The 16,283-nt window shown below is 34.9% G+C and overlaps 1 long non-coding RNA gene across 3 annotated transcripts in view; it reads left to right on the forward strand.

Moving 5' to 3' along the window:
* Positions 1-16,283, forward strand: part of LOC129395208 (uncharacterized) — a 323,155-nt gene that overhangs the window by 96,233 nt on the left and 210,639 nt on the right. For 2 of the 3 annotated variants that reach the window (XR_010111296.1, XR_008622715.1), the window contains exon 6: positions 724-830. This is a non-coding gene — a long non-coding RNA (uncharacterized LOC129395208). Of the gene's footprint in view, positions 1-723; positions 12,623-16,283 lie in introns of those variants that run through there. The other variant, XR_008622714.2, reaches the window with a different exon arrangement.

Here is a 16,283-nt window from a genome sequence, read left to right on the forward strand (position 1 = left end):
ATGCATTTGAGATTTATCCATGTTGCTGTATATTCTTTTTATTGCTGAGTAGTATTCCATTGTGTGGATATACCAGTTTGTTTATCCATTAACCTTTGATGGATATTTGGGTTTTTTTTTCAATATGAGGCTCTTATAAATAAACCTTCTGTAATCAGGTCTTTGTGTAGTCACACAGTTTGTTTTTTTTTTTTTTAAAAAAGATGTTAGTATTGTAATTGTGTTTAATAAGAAACTGTTCAGTATTTCTGCATGTCTACCAAAAATACATGAAATGTTAGTTGCTTCTTTTAAAATACTTGGTATGTTTTTGCTTTTTTATTTTAGCAACTTAATATGTGTGTATTATAACCTCATTGTGGTTTTAAATTACATTTTCCTCAGTAACTAATAATGCTGAGCATCTTTTAATGTATTTAATGGTCATTCATATATCTCCTCATGAAATGTCTGTTAAAATTGTATGCTCATTTAGAAAAATCAGGATAATTGTCTTGTTGAGCTTTGAAAGCTGTTTGCATATTATGAATACAAGTTCTTTATTAGACATACATTTTACAAACATTTTTTCCAGTCTTTTTCATTAACTTAGCTTTTGGAGAGCAAAAAAATTTTAATGTGATGAAGTATAACTTATTTCTTGTTTGATAGCTTATAAGTTTCAGTTTTAGCGGTTTTCTTTAAATACATGCCATTCATTTATTCTGAATCTTATATTGATAGATAATTCCAGAAGATTTCAGCATAGCAGATAAAATACAGCAAATCCTAACCAGCACAGGTTTGAGTGACAAACGGGCCGGTTCCATGGGCACAGATGACTTCATCAGGTAATTACGTTTTTGTTTTCATAAGTGTTTACATGTCTTTACTGTGACACCTTCAGATTAGAGATTTTAAAGGCTTTTAAGCGGTATAAGGTGCTTCCTGGGAGAGTTATTGCATAGCACTTCCATGGCATGGAATAGTATGTGGTGTAGAAGATGAAGGCTAGTTAGCTGCAGCAGAATGAACATTTCTTTAAGAACAGTAGTAAAGAACAGTCCAAGCCAGAATATTGCCTCTGTGTTAATGTGGTGTGCATGTTCCTCCCTTCCTGCTCCCTCCCCAACTCTCCTTCACAGTCTTAGTATTAATAGCGTATCCCTCCAAAATAGTCCGTAAGGTAGAAAAATCATAATACATGTAGCTGGATCTGATTTTTAAAATTTGCTTACTGGGAATAGCTGTTGTTAAATCAATCTTAAGCATAGAATAATGTCAGTTAGAACCCTACCTGGCTATCCATTTCGTAATGATATAGTTAGTTTTGTAACCCGAGGCAAGTTCTACACTTCTCAAGTAAAAAGATGTCATAATTATCTAGGTAATTTAGACCAAAATTTGTTTTGCTTGAATGGAGCAAGTAAGTCTTATGAAAATAGAATAAGACTTCAATTAATTACCCAGGTAATTATAACCTCTAGTTACTGTTTTTAATCATTAACATGTTAACTTTCAGAAGTTCTTGCCTATTTAGCCGATTCACTCTTAAAGCTTCCATGTTCTAGAGGCTGAATAAAATATGAGGGTAGATTGTTATAAAAGTCATTGGTTTGACCTTTTGTATGCTGGAAACACAGTTGTATATGGAGTTATATTTTATTGACTGGCTAGCAGTACTACTGAGTCTTTTTAGATGTTAATCCTAGACTTTGAATACTATTCATAAGTACCTACTTTGCTTTCTCAGACAATTTATCTGGATCTGTTTCTATGGGCCAGTCTAAAAATAACCTCAGGTCTAAATAGAAACATTTTATCTTTTCGTTCATTTTCACTAAATTTCCTCAAAGTTATTGAGCATGTGCAGTTTATTAACTAGAATCTAATAAGTACATAGGTATCTACAGAGAGGAATGATGTGTATTTAATTTGAATATAAATAACAGCTCAAGAGAGGAAGAATGGGCATGTAAGATTGGTCATTCATCTGACTTCTGCCAATTCCAAACAACTTCCTGTTCAGTTGCCATGCTGCAATGAAACAAGTGCCAATGAGTTTTAGGTTTTCAATTGAGTCTGTATAATCCATGTCAAATTAATTTTGAACATGGTATGAGGTAAGAATTTCAATCAGGTTATTTGCATTTCCATATGCATTTTAGAAATAGTTTATTAATATCTAAATTAAACTCAAGGTGAAGCAAGATGGCAGAATAGAACGCTCCATCAATCATCCCCATGCCCACAAGGAAACCAAGTTAACAACTATCTACACAGGAGAGAAAACAAAAAACAAAAAAAAACACCTTCATTAGAACCAAAAATCTGATGAACACTCATAGTATCTGGTTTTAACTTTATATCACTGAAGAGATAGAAAAAGCAGTCCAGAATCCCAGATGTCACCTCTCCCCAACATGCAGGAGTGGCGGAATGGTGCAAAGAGTGTCTCTGGGTACTGGGGAAGGGAAAACACAGCAATTGTGAGGCATTGAACTTAGTGCTGTTCTGTTAGAGCAGAAAGAAAAACCGAACCAAACAGCTGATCCACCCACAGAGGAAGTATTTAAACCAGCTCTAGTCAGAGAGGAATCACCTACCCTGAGGATCTGAACCTGAGTGCTTACAAGCCTCACCACAGAAAGCTACAGCGCTCTGTGTCTCCAAGTAAATTTGAAAGTCGGTCTAGGCCATGAAGGCTGCAACACTTAGGAAAGTAATAGTGCTGAACTAGGCCCAGAGAGAGTGAACTGGGAGGGTACAAGACATACTAAGACACAAGCAGGGACACCAAAGGTAGTGCTGCCATTACCCCTCCCCTAACTGCAGGCTGCACAATGTTTCTACAAAACATCTATACACTTGCATAACAAGTAAATATACAAGGATGTTTCTTGCTGTTACGGGAAGTCAGGGACTCCGAATGGAGGGACCGGCTGGAGCCGTGGCAGAGGAAACATAAATTGTGAAGATTTCATGGATGCTTATCATTTCCCTAATAATACTCTTATAATTTCTTATGCCTGTCTTAATCTCTTAATCCTGTTATCTTCGTAAGCTGAGGATGTACATCACCTCAGGTCCACTGTGATGATTGCGTTAACTGTACAAATTGATTATAAAATGTGTGTTTGAACAATATGAAATCAGTGCACCTTGAAAAAGAACAGATTAACAGTGATTTTAGGGAACAAGGGAAGACAACCATGAGGTCTGACTGCCTGTGGGGTTGGGCAAAAAGAGCCATATTTTTCTTGTTGCAGAGAGCCTATAAACAGACGTGCAAGTAGGAGAGATATCGCTAAATTTTTTTCCTAGCAAGGAATATAATATTAAGACCCTAGGAAAAGAATTGCATTCCTGGGGGTAGGTCGATAAATGGCCGCTCTGGAAGTGTCTGTCTTCTGTGGTTGAGATAAGGACTGAAATACTCCCTGGTCTCCTGCAGTACCCTCAGGCTTATTAGGGTGGGGAAAAAACTGCTCCCCGGTAAATTTGAGGTCAGACCGGTTCTCTGCTCTCTAACCCTGTTTTCTGTTGTTTAAGATGTTTATCAAGACAATACGCGCGCAGCTGAACATAGACCCTTATCAGGAGTTTTTGATTTTGCCCTTTGCCTTGTGATCTTTGCTTTGCCCTTTGTCTTGTGATCTTTGCTTTGCCCTTTGCCTTGTGATCTTTATTGGCCTCAGAAGCATGTGGTCTTTGTTCTCTTTTTTGCCCTTTGAAGCATGTGATCTTTGTGACCTACTCCCTGTTCATACTTCATACACCCCCTCCCCTTTTGAAATCCTTAATAAAACTTGCTGGTTTTGCGGCTCAGGTGAGCATCACGGACCTACCCATATGTGATGTCACCCCCAGCGGCACAGCTGTAAAATTCCTCTCTTTGTACTCTTTCTCTTTATTTCTCAGACTGGCTGACACTTAGGGGAAATAGAACCTATGTTGAAATATTGGGGGTGGGTTCCCCTGATACCTTGCAGCATTGTTTATGATAATATTGGAAACAACCCAAATAGCCAGCAACTAGTGACTAACATGTTATATCCATAGAATGCAAGAATATATAGTACCTACAACATTTATTGTGTCAAGAAAATATTTGCCTTTCGTTCCAGCTTATTCAATTGTGACAGTTTATTTTATAATAAATTGTCAATATTTTAGGCAAAATTTTAAGATTTGTTGACAGTGCTATGTGAATGTCAGATTTGTTGACATTGCTACATGAATTATTTCAATCAATGAGAGAGTAAAGAAAACAGGCAGGAGTATTTAAAACTTGTTTGAGCATCTTTATAAACTTCTGTTCCTATCTTGAAAAATTTCAGTTTGTCCAACTCAAGTAAGCCCTCCTTTTAAAAGGTCCCTAGATGCAAAAAAAGATAAAAGTGTTAAATCTTTAAGAAAACTGATTTGTTTGAATAAGTAAATTTAACTTGAATTCTCAATACTCCAAAGCTTCTACTGTTGGAATTTTCTTTTGTGACACCAGAAATTCTCTCATATAATGCTGCCTGCTAAAGTCAGAAGAGGTTTATTTTAAATGTCCTTGTAGTATTAGAAATGTGTGCTATTAATCATGAAAGTCAAGAAAAACATCAGAAAAAATATGAAAGTATTTGAGAAACTGGAAAGACTCAAAGTTTAAGTCCTGTGGTAGGTTACTGGTGTCTGAAAATTAAAGTACCCAATCCTTAGTAAGGTAAATTATTTTTTGGTACACATAAAAGTCTATAGTCAAAATTCAATTTCTTTATGCTAAGTTAATTTTTTGATAGAAGAATATGTTGATCAGAAGGAGCTAGTATGATAGAAAAAAAATCAATGAACTTGGGATCAGAAGACTTACAACTAAGTGTCAACTATACCTCTTACTCTGTGACCTTGTACAATTTAATCTCTCTGAGCCTTATTTTTGTCATTTACAAAGCAAAGATACTTCTACCTCCTAAGTTTGACAGCATATAGTACAGGAACTCATGTATTATTGTACCTAAGTATAATCCAAGGAGGAATTAAAAAACAACATTAAAAATAGGTCTACTGGGAATTTCTCAGTTCAACCTCAACAGAAAGCATTCAGTCATTTTTCTTAGAGTTATTTCTTAATTATAACTGTAGAATTAGATGGAATAAAGTTTGGCTAGTGTTACTCTGGATGTAATGGTGCTGAGGTGGCTCTGAAATGCTTAAAACAGTGTGTTTCTCAGAAAGCACACAACAGTTTGTGTTTTAGTTTTTCCCCAAACCTGAACAATATATGGATCACACTGAAAGAAAAATATTTCCAGGTGTTGACTTATTTTTATTTTAATGACTAGTTAAGTACTCACAATCATAAAGCTAAGAATAAACTCATCCTCATAGCTCTTACACACCTATAAAATTGAAACATTTTTAGAAATAAAAACATTTATGTAAGCAATAAAATTCAAATTCACAATATTAATTTCATATGAAAGATGTTTTTCAACAAATCTCTCCTCACAATACGAGCATGGTAATGACTATTGCTATTGTGCAAATTCTTTCAAGAATTCAACCTACCTATACCACCTTGTGTCTTGGGGTAACTCAATTTAAGAGATACTGCTTTAAATTGTTGCTACATTTTTGGAACCCAACTGTTGTGTTACACACTACCACAGGTGACTGGTTCCCTGGAATCATCCATGATCTTTTCTAGGAAATTTTCTAAATGGACAGATGTAATAGGGATGCTTTTAAGAATTCCTCACCACACTGATATTCCTGAAGCATCTATAAGCTACGGCTTCCTGTGCACAAAAGCCTGTGATTTGGGGCCTTGCATGCAGTATGTTAGACATATCATATATAATCAGTGTTTCCTCTAATCCATCCTGTTAAAGCGAACTGAATATATCCTGAGGAAGACTCTGTATTTCTATATTTGAGTCCTTGAGGACGAACTACAACCTAACTTAATAGGTAGACGAAATTGAAAAGCTAACGTAGGAGTATGCACCTGTAACAATAGCTAAGTTTTGGCCAATCCCAGCGGCCATAATTCAAATATTCATACCTTGCTGAGTGTTCAAATTGTGTTCAAATAAGGCAAATGCTGAGCTGTAACCAATCCATCCGTTCTGTACCTCACTACGGATTTCTGTAGGTCATTTGCCTTCTTTTCCTGTATAAATCTTCTTCCACCACATGGCTGCACTGGAGTTTCTGTGAATCTGCTGTGATTCTGGGGGCTGCCTGATTGGAGAATCATTCATTGCTTAAACTCCTTTGAATTTAATTCAGCTGAAGTTTTTTCTTTTATCACTCCTCACGTTCTGCTGGGTAACTCCTCCTTTAGACCATATCTGATTCATGTTTATGCCTTAAACACAAACTAGAAAAACTTACTAGCTATTCTTTAATAAATCCCATGACATTCTGATTTTCCAGGTTTGCTTACTCTTCTCTATCTGAAACACTTATCATACCACATCATCTTCCAAGACTTCATTTGAGTCTTATGACATGCCTTGTCATCATGTTCCACACCACAGATATTTCCTGAAATGCTGATTATATAATAATTATGAATCTATCACACTCTTAATACTTCTCTTCCCCTACTCCTTCACTTCATCTCTATCTGTCAATAACTTGAAGAAAAACAATACAAATACTCATCTTTCAACCCTGTATTGCTCCAGTTAATAAAGTAATTACTCAAATTAAGCAACTTTTCATATTTATACATAAAAAGACTTTGTTTTAGAATGATTTAACATTCTTTAAATAAAATGAACTTTTCCTTAAGAATTTAAACTGAGATAAATATAAAGCAGGCAAGTTGCTCTATAAGACACTTGGAAATGTGTTGTGTTGTACTACACTGGAAAAAGAGTTGTGATTCTCAAGCCAAATTTGTCAAGGATGAGGAAAGGTCTCCCTACATAGGTACAATATAAAATCTCTTTCTTCCAGTAGAGGCTGTAGATCAGTGGTTTTTTTTATTTTATTTTTTTCTGTTTTCTGTTGGCCATCACAAAAAAGAAATAGTTTTGCTTGCTGCCTAATGACACTGCAATTTTATAGATATGTGGGCAACCGAAGTCTACACAGTAGGATACAAAATTGTGAGAATCAAGCTGATAAATTGTGAAGATCAAAAGCCAGAAAAATCAAGTGGGATCTACAAGAGAGATCTGATGGGTCTCAGATGATGTAGTTATGAAACATTATCTGTTTCTTTTTAAAAACAAAGAGTGAATACACAGTTTGACATTTATACTTCAAAACATTTTTGTTCTTTGTGTTTCCATTTTACTATTTTAACTCTGTTGGTTGTAATGAGGAAGAGAAATGTCACTGAGGGAATATTGTTTTCTTAACACATTTTAGTCTAAATGCTTCTGTTCTGAAGCTAGATATTTGTGATAAAATATTGCCAGAATATTTCTTAAAGAGTCATCCAAGCATAGAAATTATGGATGACACTATTGTTAGCTTTGCATTCAGAATTTCTTTTCAGAACAGAGTCTCAGAAATGTGGATATACTAAAATTCCCTCCTAAAAGGGTAAATACTATTTCTTTTATTGACTAATTATCTTGATGGCAAACAATTTGTCTAATTGAAACATAAATAAAATAGGTTTCAAGTGCCCAAAGCTGAAAAAAAAGTCTTTAAAAAACTGTATATGATTATTCAATCATAATATCTAACTTAGTGAGCAATCAATTTTTGGAATTTAGGGGATCAGTGGGCACTATATATAAAAAGTATTGCTACTGTAAATGCTTATTAGTACTAGCTTAAGTGAAAGCCTGTGTCTGAGGTACAGGACCCTTTATAAAATAGTAGAGACTTAGTTTGAGTCTCTGATGAGAAATATAAATATTCTTGTACCATCAAAGTCATTTTATGTTGTAAATAATAGAAGCTTGTTGGCACTGACTTAGTTGAAGGAGACTGAATATGAGGATATTGGCTGAATCATGAATCTCAAGGTGCAATAATACAGCTAAGCTTCAAGTCCTAGAAAGAGAAATTGAAATGCCCACTAAACTTTCCACGTTGTCCTCCTACTCTTATTTCTATGCTTGGTTCATATATTATTTTAATTCTAGCTGTATACAGATCATTTCTGCTTTTTAAGACACAACATAAAATATGGTCACAAGCTACCCCCAAATATACAGGTGACTGGTCCATCTACCTAAAATGAGACTACAATTTAGACTGAATTCCAAATTCACAAAAATCTGTTTAGCTACCTACTTATTCTTGGCCAGGGGGACACCTCATGTTGTGTGGATCTACTTGTAGCTCACCCCTTGGAAAGACAATGAGAAAAGGCTTCAAACAGAGGGAAGTTGTTGAGAGTTGTAAAGAAATGTAATAGTTGCTGAAGATAATATGCCACTTTGGTGAAAATTCTGGTTGCTGAGAGAGGTGGAATGAGTACTGCGCTATGGCATATAACAGCTTCACCATCCCGGAGGAAGCAACTAAGCATGCCATTGTACAAATCCATAAAACTGTGTGCAGTGTTGGGAATTACCATTCATTGAACTCCTTATAGCTTCATTGTACTCTTACAGCAGTGCTATGAAGTCAGTATTAGTAAGTTTATAAGTAAAGAAAATAAAGTTCAAAATTTTGAGTTCTTTACCACTGCTAGTAAGTAAAAATAAAAAAAGAATGTACCCCTTTGTGTCTGATGCCAATACCTGTGCTTTATACTCTGCTGCTTAGCAGATATCAAGGTCAGATAGGGTTCAGTGAAGTGCTGGTACGGAAGGTCGATCCAGAAAGTCACAGTGGTGGGAGAGTCCGTAAAAAATGGTTGAGAAAGAGGAAGGAACCGAATTTTTTTTCTGTGTTTCCAGATCTGTATATTCTTGTATACCATTTAGCTAATGCTTATGAATAGAGAAAATGGAATCCAGACACATGGACTAGACAGAATGTCAATCATAATCACAATGCTAATTAAAGGCAGAATCTGCCATTTGGTAAGCATCATTACTGGCCATTATATATGTCAAGTACCTGTTATAAATCAAGCCAGGGACTTCTCCTAGAGTGAGATTGTAGAATAAGGTAGGATACCTACAGAGTCTTGATTACTTAGTTTGATTTACAAGGATCTACACAGACCAGTTCCAACAATATTTCTCACTGCATCTATCCATATTCTTCAAATAAACCATACTTGTATTTCAACCACAACAGATATCTCACCATTTTCTGAACGTATCATGTCCTTTTAATGGTTTAAACACAACCACGTCTTTAAGTATCCCTCCCCACATCCACACTCAGAGCACCGTCCTATCCATTTCTGCTTTGAAAGCGTTTACTATCCTTTAAGATTCACGCCACTTCCTCTGTCAGGAGTTATCTGAAATTGCTTTCCCACCATTAGAGGTGAGTGTGACTCACAATACAATGTAATAATGTGTATAAATCTGTCAGTCCCTCTAAACTGTGAGCTCCTTGAGGAAAGGAAGAAAGCATTTACTTTTTCTCTATCCACTGGCAAGATCCAAATATTTATAAATTACCTAGCCAACACCATCAGAAACTTCTCTCTCACTCCTTAGTGTCCCGTCTATGAATTAAGCTATTTCAATGTGGTCATTTTGAAAGCCAGCATGACCTACAACAGTTCTTCATAATTTCAGTGTTTGATCTACACCCAATCACATGTAGTTTGCCTTTCTCTGAAAAACTTATATCTGACTTATATCTGAAAATACGGTTAGTTTGAGTCATAGTATTCATGGGACTGAAAAACATTTTTCTTAGTATTACTGACCAGTTACTGTTATTTGTTTCATGTCTGTGTTAACTCCTACTTTTATTGTATTAAGTATTTTGCTTACAACTAGATCAACCAATGATTCTGGATTTAAGGTACTTGTGTCTGTTTCCTGTAACACATTGTTTTCCAATTTATCCAATGGAGACTCAGTTCACTTGAAAATAGATGCAAGAAAGACTGGAATCACAATTTCAATGGAAATTAACAATTTTTGTTTTCTGACATCTCCAAAACACTGTAGCAGCTTCTTCCGAAGGTGACAGTATCGCTGCCTTGGTAGATCTTGCAGCATACATATTGTTGATCTTATCTTCACCAAGCACTTTTAACTGTGGTACGTTGGGCTTTTCTGAATCAAATGGAACTTGTTCTAATAGCATGAGGGCGGCATTCAAAACAATATTAGAAAATCGATATACATAAACATATATTAATTTTATTTAAAGAAAGAACAAAATAAACATCATTTATGTTTAATATATTCGTTGACACTGGTCTGAATTGACATGCAAATATCTTCATTTCATCTATTTATAACGGTCAAAGTATCCTTGATACCATAAATGTCTTGGCATAAAAATATTAAAGGAAATAGCCCACAAATTGTAGTAATAGTAATAATGAAGCACAAATAAGAACAAAATGTCAGAACTGACACTTCTCCTCCCTATCAGAACCATCTTTAGATTTATCTGAGTCTGCAAAGAAATGGGGACCTGTTAATATTTTAATAATTAGTAAAAAGTGAAGGCTTTTTGACAGAATTATGCTATTGAGAGAATATTCCAAAGGTGGATGTTTGAAATGTTTTCATCACCGTATGCTTATCTTTTTGCCAAAACAATGTAAATGTGTTGCTTATAAAACTTCTGTTATTTGTGCACATTAAAAACAAATTTTTCTAGACATTTTTCATATTCCAAGCAAATGGTTTTAATGGTTTTAAAATATATTTGATAAACATAAAAATATGACTTCTAATTAGTATTATTTCCATTTGAGAATATAATCAGCTATTTGTTGATTGTCAATAACAATACAATTGACATAATTGGTATTTGGGATTGAAAAATGTATACCATGATATGCTTCCTCTATATGGATTCATGTATCTCTATGAGATTTTCTTCAGATATATCAGCATTAAAACAAACCTTTAACATCCTATTCAATAAATGGTACTGAAAAAATTAGCCATATGCAAAAGAATGAAACTGGATCCCTGCCTCTCACCATATACAAAAATGAACTCAAGACGGATTAGAGACTTAGATTTTTGAGGAACCTCCAAACTCTTCTCTGTAGACCTCAAACTATAAAGATCCTAGAAGAAAACCCAGGAAAAACTTTTCTGGACATTGGCCTAGGTAAAGAATTTATGACTAAGACCTCAAAAGCAAACTCAGTAAAAACAAAAACAGACAAGCGGGACTTCATTAAATTACAAAGCTTTTGCACAGCAAAAGAAATAACAGAGTAAACAGACAACCTACAGAATGGAAGGAAATATTTACCAGCTATGCATCTCACAAAGGACTAATATCCAGAATCTACAAATGGCTCAAAGAACTCAACAAGAAAAGAAGAAATAACCCCATTAAAAGGTAGACGAAGGACATGAACAGACATTTCTCAAAAGGAGACATACAGGCAGCCAACAAACATATGAAAACATGTTCAATATCACTAATCTTTCTCAAAAGGAGACATACAGGCAGCCAACAGACATATGAAAACATGTTCAATATCACTAATCATCAGCAAAATGCAAATTAAAACCACAATGAGATATCATCTCACCCCAGTCAGAATGCCTATTATTAAAAAGACAAGAAACAACGGATGTTGGCGAGGATGTGGAGAAAAGGGAATGCTTATGCACTGTTGGCAGGAATGTAAATTAGTATAACCTCTATGGCAAACAGCATGGAGATTTCTCAAATAACTAAAAATAGAACCACCATTTAACACAGCAATCCCATTACTGGCTATCTACTCAAAAGAAAAAAAAAAAACGCACCTGCACTCGTATGTTTATCATAACAGTGTTCACAATAGCAAAGTCATGAAATCAACATAGATGCCCATCAGTGGTAGACTGGATAAAGAAAATGTGATGTGTATGCACTATGGAATACTATGCAGCCATTAAAATGAATGAAATAATGTTTTTTGCAGCAACATGAACAAAGTTGAATGCCATTATGCTAAGTAAAGTAACTCAGAAACAGAAAATCAAACACCACATGTTGTTCACTTATAAGTTAGAGGTAAACATTGGGTGCACATGGACATACAGAAGGGGACAATAGACACTGAGGACTACAAAAGGGCAGAGGTTAGTTTTGAAAAATTACCTATTTGGTACAATGTTCACTTTTCGGGTGATGGCTACTCTAGGAGCCCACACATCACCACCCAAGCAATATATCCACGTATCAAACTTGCATATTACCCCCTCAATCTATGAAAATAATGAATGAATGAATAAATACAAATCTTTAGATTTGAGCTTTATACTAATCTTTTGAATTTCTGTATTATAGATAATTAAACAATGATTTAAAAAGTAATAATGAAGTCTATTTATTTTCTCAATAATTTGTCTCATTAAGAAAATACAATTTTGATCTACTAATGATTTTTAAAGTGGTTTATTTCCTCTTTAGCTCACAAAGTATATTTTTACATGTTTAATAAGACTGCAACTTATTTGCTGTTAATGTATGCACTTTATCCGTAACTATACACACGTTGGTATTGTGAGTGTATGCAAAATTGTTTTAATTTTTAAGTGTATGTGAGCAAAAGAAAAGAATAAACATGGATACAACTGATATAAAGGCTTCAAATTTGTTCTTGTTGTTGTTGTTATTGTTTTTTCTGAGACAGAGTCTCACTCTCTCACTCAGGCTGGAGTGCAGTGGTGTGATCTTGGCTCACTATTAGTAAGGTGCTTAATCTCTCCATTCTTGAACCACTGCATGCCTGTTTAGTTACCCCTCCTTTTCCACCCCTCCAAGCATTCTATGTCCCTTGCATTATCCCACGCCCCCATGCCCACCCAATTCTCTGCTTCAATATTTCTGCATAACATAATTCCATTTGTTTTTGCTGTTCTCTTTATGTTCATTTTCCTTATTATATCAGAATCACGCTCAGCCTTCCAAAGCTAGCTCACTGCATCTCATAATGTCTTGTTAGGCATCCATAGAAATGTTTTTATGCATCTATTATAGCTCTGATCATACTTATAGTTATCCTTGTAAGCTTCCATAAATGGCTCTCTTCTCTTATGAGTTCCTCAAAGGCAAGGATCACATCTTACTCATCGGTTTTCCCAGTGTCTAGCATAGTGGCTGTCATGGTATAAGCATCAATAAATGGGTCGTAGTGTCTTTCCTCACAGGAAAAGGGAAATTAAATAAATGATTACACTGTGGTTAGAAGAATGGACTAGTTTGAAATGCCACAAGTAGTTGCCTCCAGCTATCACTGTAATAATGTTTTGCTTACATACCACTTTTAATCTTTAGATTCTACACATATAAGTAAACTTTTACACGGGTTCTGGGAATTTATGTGATGGCAATTGGAAATATTCCAAGGATTTTATTGAAATAAGAGGCAGCACAATAAAGTGACCAGATGTTACACACTATGAACATGTACCGTTGGCATCTCATATTAGTCTTAGCAAAAAAAAAAAAAAAAGGAAATAATTTTTCAAAATTGCATATGGGGTTCACATCCACAAAGCCCATTATTTTCCCACAGGTATCTGAAATAATAAGAATAGGGACAGCGTTTCTTCTACATTCCTAACATACATCTGAAAAGGAATGAGACCACAGGGACACATGAGAAGTGCTCAATAGCTTTGTAGTTGGTTGTAATTTTTTCCTCAACAAATAATCTCATTGCCAGCATTAAAATGCCTGCAACATATGAAGTGAGGGTTGAGCGTCAGCAATGAGGTTCAAATCTGAAACTTAGTTATATCTGTTGTCTGTTTTTAAATTTAATAAATATGGGATTTAATAAGATATGATATAGTAATTATATTTACTTAAAAAAGAGTACATTAGGAGACACTGGCTTAATGACAACTTATCCTGTTGTGAAAGATCACTGGGCTTGGGAGGAGCCAGACGTGGTTTAGAATGCTATATCAGTGCTTAATAGCTGTTGCTGTAGAATTTTGGGAAAAGTACATAACCAAATCGCCCATAACACGTCTTTTTAATTTATTTTCTTCTTTAAGGGTAGTAATAAGTTCTCCAAAAGGTTATTGTGTTGATTGAGGTAATGGATACATTATTGAGCACATAGAAGATGTTTAAAATTATAAACACAGTATTAAATATGATACTTTAGCTTGTAAATTATGAAGATAAACTTATCTAATAAAAATAAATTTTAATGATTCAAAATAAATGTCTACATTCTAATAAAAATAAGGCTCATGGTAGATTATATTCCCATCCCCAATTCTTCATTCCTCACTTATCCATTTCCTTAACTATTTGTGAAATTTTGCAATATGCTTTCATAATGGGTGGGACTCTTTTCCCATCTCTTGACTCTAACCATGGCCATGTGACTTTTCTAAGCCAATAGAATAAAGTGAAACTGATGAGATGATGATATGGCTGTTCGGAACCCAGGCTTTATGCACATTTTTATGAACCCTCACACCATGGCAATCACCGTGAGAAAGATATGTCTAGGCTCACGTTTTAGTCTCAGGAGCATAATGAGACATACTTCAAGGAAATTCACCTGTAGCTGAGCTCAGCCTAGACCAAGTGATTTCTTGCCAAACCACAAACTGATAAGATACAATAATGATAGTTGCATAGACACTGAATTTTGGTAGTTTAAATGGCTAAACTGACAAAGTCACAATAGTTGAGAAAGGGCAACCTATGTGGTATTTCCAGAGAAGCTTGATAGAAGATTGCATGTAGTCCCACTCTAATAAAACATAGACTTGTCTCTGAAATCCTCACAACTGTAGCTAATTACTTAATTATTATGCATTCTGGACCTTCCTTGCTATAATTTAATTTTGTCACATCGTTAATGTGAATATATTTATCATAATTTATAATAAGTTAACATTTATTAGGGTTAGGAGTCAGGAACATGGAAAGGCAACAACTCTAACTGAACAGGCGGAGTATATAGACTTAGGGAGTTCAAAAGACAAAAAATAACTGCCAAAAACAGATTTTCCATTTTTCCAAGTTATTATATCAGAATTCTGTCAATGAAAAACACATTTTTATTGATATCTTTCTTTTACTGACCACGAGGGTAATTCCTTCTTATTGCAGAACAACTTGGAAAACACATAAAAGGTATGAATAGCAGTAATGAAGTAATACCATAATACAGGTGACATAATGTGGATAAAATGTTTGATAAAATTTAGATGTGGATCTTGCCACACATTTATCTGTATTTATACTTAGGTTTTAGGATGGGGTCAACAATTTTGTGCCATTTTCTTATAAATGATTTCAAATAATGCATCATGAATGTTTTATAAAAACATTAGCCAAATAATTGTGAAACATGGTTTTATGTGCTGTTTCATTCTATCATACAATATTTTTCTGATTGATTTCTGACTTTTTTAGCATTTTAAATATTTTAAATGTTTTCTAAGTGTTTTCTACTTTCAGATTTACTAAAATATTCCATTTTAAATAGTGTTTTCTTTTTCTTAGATTTTGTTCCATAATTTTTTCATTAAGAACATACACGTATTATCACATTTAATCTACTCACAACCCTCAGAAGGCAGTATTTATTTTTATCATGAATTTATAGATAAAGAATGAAGCTTAGAGAAGTTAAATAAGTTGTTTAATGCTATGAACCAAGTCCATAGTCTGATCCTAGGGTTATACTGTAACACGAAAGGATACTTACACCGCAAGACTAAAGAGGATCAGACCTGATACTCAACCTATGGCTGCATTCCATCCTGAACCACAGTGCCTGAAAACAGTGATTACAGTTTTCTATGATTCAGTGAGTTCACTGGGAGTTTCTTCTGCTTCGGCTCACCTGGGCTCAAACATGGAACTACAGACAGCTACTCTGGGGTAGTCTAGGATGCTCCCTCACAAGGATGCAGTTCCAACTGGAATGGCAGGAACAGCTAGCATGGCTGGGCCTCTCCCTCCAGCTGGTCTTTCATTCTGGAATTGTTCTCAGCGTGGGGAGCTCAAGACTCCAAAAGGGCAAAGACAGAAACTGTGAAGCATCTTAGGACTCAGCCTAGGAAAGTGAGTAATGTCACATGAGAAACATTTCACTGATCAAAATAACCAAGCCAGCATCACCGCATAGGGAAATGAATTCAAACCCTGAAAGGAGAGAGACAAAAAGTCTCATTGCCAAATGGTGTTTTCACAGGAACACCTGACTCACTGGGAGTCATTGTTACCAAAGCGCACACAAAATCTACACAGTATTTTCATTCTAGTTT

This window comes from Pan paniscus, chromosome X (assembly GCF_029289425.2).
Source record: "Pan paniscus chromosome X, NHGRI_mPanPan1-v2.0_pri, whole genome shotgun sequence".
Classification (NCBI taxonomy): Eukaryota; Metazoa; Chordata; class Mammalia; order Primates; family Hominidae; genus Pan; species Pan paniscus.